Here is a 7,690-nt window from a genome sequence, read left to right as displayed (position 1 = left end):
GCAGCAACAAATATGGGAAAAGCAACAACAGCAGCAACAACAACTGAAAGTCGCAGCAACAATAGCAGCAAAGTAATTATAATAACAGCAACAACCACATCAAAATAGGAGTCTTCAAAAGCAGCAACAAGAATAATGTTACAGCAGTTACAACAGCAACAACAATAGCAGCAAAGTAAATGCAGCAAGAGCAACAACCACAGTCAGAGTGAAGCCAAAAGCAGCAGCAACAAAAAGTATAAGAACAACAGCAACAGTAACAATAAACAACAGTCAAAAGTAGAAGCTTTAAAAATTAGTGACAATAGCAGCGACCACAGCAATGTGTTGCATCTACAACAGCAACAACAACTGCAAGAGATGCAGAGTCAAGTCACAGCAACACTAGCAGCAAAGTAAATGCAGCAAGAATAACAACCACAGTCAGTCAGTTGCAGCAACAACAACTGTAGGCACAACGACAACAACCATAACAAACAATATACAAAAATAGAAGTTGCAATAATAGTGACAATAGCAGCAACAAGAGCAATGTGTTGCACTTGCAACATCAACATTATTTTTAAATTACAGCAACACTAGCAGCAAAGTAAATGCAACAATAACAGCAACCACAGTCAAAGTTAGAGGAACAACAGTAGCAACAACAACTATAAGAACAACAGCAATAGTAACAACAACCAGAAAAGCAAGAGCAGCAACAACACAAACAACAGCAGCAACATCAGCAGCAGTAACAACAACGACAGAAAAAGTAGAAGCTGCAATAATAGAAGCATAAGCAGCCGCTACATAATAAAAGCAGCAATAACAACAATTTCAAGAACAAAAGCAACAGTAACAACAACCACATAATAAGTTGAAGCAGCAACAACACCTACAATACAGCAACAATAACAAGAGTAGCAACAACAACTGCAAGAATCTTTTGTAGTTACAACAGCAACAACAACAATAGCGACAATAACAACTTCAGCAATTTGGAGCAGCAGCAACAGCAATAGCAGACGTTTGCTTCCAACTTCCGTTGCTTGTTGAAAGTGACTTCCGGTCGCTTTGGCATCTATTTATAGTACATAAATGACACATGTGCGTTGCATGTTTGTGTGTGTGTGTGTGTGTGTGTGTGTGTGCAACGTTTCCCCGCTCGATTATCCTCGCTGCTGTGGCTGTCGTTGTATGCTGCACTTTAGCGCGACGCGTCCATTTAATTCAATTCCCCCACATGATTGAGACTGTGATTGAGATTAAGATTGAAAGGGAGAGACTGCCACGTATGTGGTCCACAGTTTGCCACATTCTACATGCCACATTCTACATGCCACATGCTGCCTGCCACACAGGTGAACAGTTAAGTGCAGCGAGCGAGAGTAGCTGACCAGCAGTTGTTATGTCCTTAACTTTTGCTCCATTTTTATTGCATACTTTTCAAGGCAAATGCGCTTTAAGTGAAGATCCTTTAAGATCATCATTGTCAAGAAGAAATGCATAAACAGATAAAGATGAAACTGAAAACTACAATCGAGTGTGCTCGACTTTGAGATGCACGCTTCTTATTCTCAATAAAAGAAAACAGTCGGTATTATTCTTAAAAAATACAAAATTAATATACCAAAGATATACTTATATTATATATAACGAAAGCTATATTTGGTATATGTATATAATTCATAGATTCCAAATACACCATATAATATACCAATTACTACATTTAGAATATTGATATACGACTAATCTCACAATATACCATAGAGTACAATGTCGATAGTTATATTTGGTATATTTATATACTATTACATTTATAATATACCATAGAGCACAATATAAAACGAAGGGAATATGATATTCTACCTATGGATAGCTGAAGATTATGCAAAATGAACTAATGTCTGAGAACAAAATGAAATAACGCATTGTTTGTTTATTTCGAATAGAACTCTTTTGAGATGCAATAGAAACATATATTAAGATATTGACTCCTTTCAGAATCTTTAGTTTAAAAAACAATCGCATTAAATGGAAGATTTTAATGTAATATTTATTTTCAAGTTCAAAATAAATTTAGATGAAACGTAAGCAAAGTGATTTTACAATATTTTTAAATCATTTGTTTAAAGTTGTGCCCTAAAAGATCTAAAGACAGAAAATGTTTAATGGAATTCTTTGCATTGCAATGCAAGCTGTGCAATAAGTTTTAGAGTGCGTCAAAGATATAAAGGGCAAAACACAGAGTTACAGATTGTGGATATAGAACAAATATGGGACAACATCCGGTGTAGAAAGTTGACGATAAGTGAAGGAGAGGGACAACGGCAACAGTGAAGTTTGAGAGAAGTTTCCACAAACGAGCAGCATCAAATTAGCTTGCTTGTAAATGCGACGACAGTGCCTCAAAAGTAAACACACATTCACTCGCACAATCCAGGATACTCAAACAGAAAGACAGACGGACAGAAAGACAGATAGACAGAAAGACAGACATGCAAATGCATGAGCTTAACGTTTTGAGCAAGTGCATAAAACTAGAAACATGACAGATTTACAACAACAACAATGACGAAGCACAAAAAAAGGGAGAAAAAAATCTAAACAAATACGTAAACGAATGGAAAATGGAAAGCGCTGAAAATACGAGGAAGTTATTACTATAGCAGCTGTAAAGCAGGTGCATAGATACCCTGTAAATTGGGGAGAACTGAAAACACAGGCGTAATTTATTAAAAATATGCAATTATTATTATTATTATTATTATTATTATTATTATTATTATTATTATTATTATTATTATTATTATTATTATTATTATTATTATTATTATTATTATTATTATTATTATTATTATTATTATTATTATTATTATTATTATTATTATTATTATTATTATTATTATTATTATTATTATTATTATTATTATTATTATTATTATTATTATTATTATTATTATTTTTATTTTTATTATTATTATTTTATTTTGTCAATTTATGAAAACTTTAGAAATAAAGAAGTATAAAAGAGAACAACGCATTCAATAAATGAAATAGTAAAATACCCTGTTCAAAGCCCAAGCGGAGAGGGTATTCAACAAAAACAAAAAAGCAAAGCAACAAAAACAAAAACAAAGGGCAGGCAACGAATGCAATGGGCGAGAACTTTGGCGTAAGTTGTTAATGCGCTGTTTTCTAGCTGTTAAAGGGAGTGTGTGTGTGTGAGAGAGTGTGTGTATAGAAATGCACTACACACATACGTACACACACACACACACAGTGGCAAGAGTGTTAATGTTGCAAGCAAGCGCCACAAAATGCGAATTAAAGTCGCGAAACGAAAAAAATCACTGCATACCCACAGGCGCAATAAACTGTCTGTTTGCCAATGTGTATGCGAGTGCGTGTGCGTGTGCGTGTGTGTGCTTGTGCTTGTGTACTTTGTAACATGCAACACTTTGACACTTTGGCAACTTCAATTAAAATGTTTGTTATTATGCCAGTTGATGTTGTTGTTGTTGCTAGCTCAAAATATTGATTAAATGCGCCCTGGCCAAAGCCAATGAACGTTGCCTGCTTTTCTGCTGTTCTAGCACAGTGACACACATAGCGCTGATTTGCATATAAACACACACACACACACACATACTAATACATATATGTATGTGTATGTGTACCTGATTAGCGCCTTGCCATCTCGCTCCCTCCTTCACAGTCATTCGGCGTCTCCTTTTCGCTGTGTAAATTGATGAGCAATTAAGGTTATTGACCAAAGCCAAAGCCAAAGCTAAAGCCAGGCAGCAGGGTTGCAAGTTGCCGCTGCTGGGATTAGTTATTGTGGGCTGAGCTGTGACAGGATTATGGGGCACGTGGCATGCTTCATTGCCTCCTGACCCACTCAGAGATGCGATTCGATGTGTAAGTGTGTCTGTGTGTGTGTGTGTGTGTGTGCGAGGAGCGCAGCGAAGCGCTAAAAATGCGACGCCCCAGACAAATTTGCCCCAGCAACAGTAAATGTAAATGTTACAAACCTGCTGCTTACCGCTTACTGCTAGCTGCCTGCCGCTTGCAACATTCCGCAGCTGAAACTAGAGACAGCGTTTGCAACCAAAACGGAAACGGAAGCAATTGATTGCCTGACTGACAAAGTGCAAGAGTGCCACCTTAGAATGCTGAAGTCTCTTTACGATGACAGACTTGACTGACTGATCGCCTGCTTATCCTTACACAGAGAAAAAAAAAGGGATGCTTAACTCTTATTTCATTCGCAGCGATGCCAATATCTGCATATTTCGTAGAATGAGAAAATTCTTGAATTTTTAAATGCCAAAATTCGTAAATGCAAAATAACTATTTTATTTCTTTTTTAATCTTACTTTATAACTATAACTAGCACTTATTTGCTCAATAATACTTTCTTTATCACAAAATCATGCAGAAATTGATGCCAAGGTCTCGAATCACATGAAGAATATTGTAATTAGTAACTTTATCGTTTGATATTGTAAGGTTTTAAATTTCAAAAACACAAAAACACACTCAATAATTACAGAAAAACTAAACAGATTGAGCTTAAAACGATGTGCTTATAAAATTTATTTAAAGATTGTTACAAGCAGCCACTCTTAATAATCACAGTGAAAAGAGAGAAAGAGACAGGAATTAAAACAGTGTGGCCATATGTTTAAATTACGTTTTTTTATTTTTTATAAAAAGCGTTTCTCAGTAATCACAATAAAAAAGAGAGAGGGAGAGAGAGCTTAAGACAGTGTGGCCATATATTTTATTGAACTATTTTTATGAACTGTAACTCGCGATAATCACAGCGAAAAAATTTGAAAAAGAGAGACAGAGCTTAGGACAGTGTATCTTTTATATGTATGTATATTTTAGCTAGGGATTTTAACAATGTATTAACGATGATACATCAATTAAACTAGAAATGTAATATCGCTTGGTATATTTATTGAAAAGTGTGTTTCATAACAGCTCTATTAACTGAACTATCAGCAAAAAAACATAGAAAGAAAGACTCGTTTGATTCGTCGTGTTTGTAGATCGAGAATAAGGTAAATTGTTATCAATTCAATAAATCGAAACAAAAAATGTGTCATGTCATGCTCTTCAAATTTCAATTTCAATAGAAAGCACATTTAAAACATTTGCATTATCATGATATTTGATTTGTTGTATATATAAACTGACTGGCTTTTATTATTTTTGTTGTTCCTAGTTGTCTAACTTAATGCTTGCCTAACTTACTAACTAATTGACTTACTACAGTGAAAACATTCTTAGTGGCCACGTCTTTTTTTTTATGATATTCGCAATCCCTAAGTATTCCGAATTTATGAGTTTCTTTTAAGCGGTTCTTTTTAAACTCTAAACTCTTTTTGGCCGAACACGAATTTCATGAATGTTAAACATGCGATGATGTGTAGCTGTAAATTTAGGAACATACGAAGAACATAAAACTTTTAAATTATTTTAATGTACATATATCAAAATTAGTTTATTTATAATATCATCTTATTAATAATACTATTTTATTTGGAGCTTTTACTGTAAAACTCCTCTTGCTAGTTGCCTAATGACTGACTGATTTATTGAGTGATTGATGTAGACTCTTTCGCTGACTGCAGCAATTGCGTGGCATGTTGATCAAATCGTTAACTGATTTAAGGCATTTGGCTAACCGACAACTAACCCAAATTTGTTGCGCCTTGCCACAAAACCAAATGGAAAAAGAAATCCGATGGCAAGTGGGGGCAAGTGGGGGGGCAGTTGGAGATTTCCATGTGGCAACAGCTTCACTTTTAAGTGGAGCGGAAGCGACAACAGCCAACATCGACATCAACTGTAGCTACCACTGTGGCAGAGCCGCAGCTAGTTGCCACAGCTAGTTGCCACAACAACCACATGCAATATGCAGCATGCAATTTATTTTTGCTGTCCACTTTTGAGTTGTGCTTTTTGCTTTTTGCGACGGTCGACAAATCAGCAAATTTAATTGCAAACAAATTAAATTAAATCAAAGGCTAACTCCCCACCTCCACCTCCATCCTCACACACACACACATGCCATCGCATATACATTCACACCTACCTACACACTCACACACCTGCTTGTTCTAATTAAGCCACATATTCGTTTAACATGAGCAAACATTTTGTACATTTATTAATATTTGTAAGCGCATTCCGTGAATCGAATTCGCCTTCATTTCACTGCGATTTCACTATAAGAATTTAAAATTTGTATTTCTTCGAACAATTATTTCCTGTTTGTATTATTTAAGTGGAGAATATTTCAGCTCATTCCTCGTAGCCAATTCGCTTTAATTGCACTGTAACTTAAATTATTTTCGTTTCAAATTTGTATGCTCAATGTATTCATTTATATTTCTTCGAACAATTCCCTAGTTGTTTATTTATAAAGATTTTTCGTTTCTTCTTTTTTCTTAATTTTCCTAATCTGCTTTTTGAATCATTTGATTTTCGCCTCAATTTCATCTTCAATTCAATTTCTGCTTCTAGTTATTACTCTTAATTATGCATAAACATTTCTTTTAGCATTTCCATTAAAAAACGTACATTGCATTATAGAAATTGCCAATTTATGTTCATAACTAATAGTTGTCGTCTGCCAAAGCGAATTTGCCTCAATTTCGCCATAATTTCAATTGCTCGCTTTCAGTTTTGTATTCTAAATTTTATCTTCAACAATTCCTCAAGTATTTTCCTTTAAAAAAACATTCATTTTATTATCAAATTCGTCAATTGATTCAAATAACAAACTGTTGTGAATTAATTTATTTAAAAAGATTAACACTTACGTATTACTAAATCACTGGCTGTTAAGGATTTTCTCTTTTTTTATTCACAAATATTATTATTTTTGTTAAGCGACTTGTTGGCGATTTCAAATGCTGGAATGCGCAATTTTGCCAGCTCAGCAATTAATGCTGCTTAACCCATGAAAAGCTGTAGACCAACTTTGCTAATTTTCGACCGTTATTTTTATTTTTCTCCTTTATGTTTGTTTGCATGTTTTACAAATGTCGAGAATCTGTTGTGACAACCCTCGCTGGCAATGTGCTCTGAATGTCATATGTATTTTGTGGCTTTGGCAACTGCAACAAATGAAAGACAAGTTGATGTGGCCGTTAGAGAGAAAGAGAGAGTTAAACAATGAAGTTGTTGCTGGCTGCTTGCTGCTGGCAACTTTATTGCAATTTTGCTTTTCATATCTCATGCAATCGGCTTTTGGTTCTGATTGGTTTTTTTTGGATTTCGATGTGAGAGAGGAACACAAAAGGGTGTGCTGAATGTCCACATGAAATTCGATGTCTTCTGCAACAGGCTGCAACAGTAATGCATTGACAGACAGTCAGCAACTACCTCAATTCTGATTATTTGTTCTCATTAATGAGCTGAGTGTTGTTGCTGGCGCCATATGACGTGCAGTAGCTAGCTAGCATATCACTTTCACTGTATATATGTGATTTTCACAGGGTAATTGCATGTCGAGCATGATCATTGACTGCAGCATTCTTCTTACTACTCTAGTATTTGACTTGTTTGGTTTCTGGTTTCCTTTTTTCTTTTTGGTATTTGGTATTTGGCTTTGGTTCTCGCTTTTAGCTAAAGCAATATACCACATCGATAGCTGCTGCTGCTGCTGCTGCTTGTTGGAGCAATGCCA

Source organism: Drosophila sulfurigaster, chromosome X, assembly GCF_023558435.1.
Source record: "Drosophila sulfurigaster albostrigata strain 15112-1811.04 chromosome X, ASM2355843v2, whole genome shotgun sequence".
NCBI classification, from domain to species: Eukaryota; Metazoa; Arthropoda; class Insecta; order Diptera; family Drosophilidae; genus Drosophila; species Drosophila sulfurigaster.
This window is presented reverse-complemented; position numbering follows the sequence as displayed.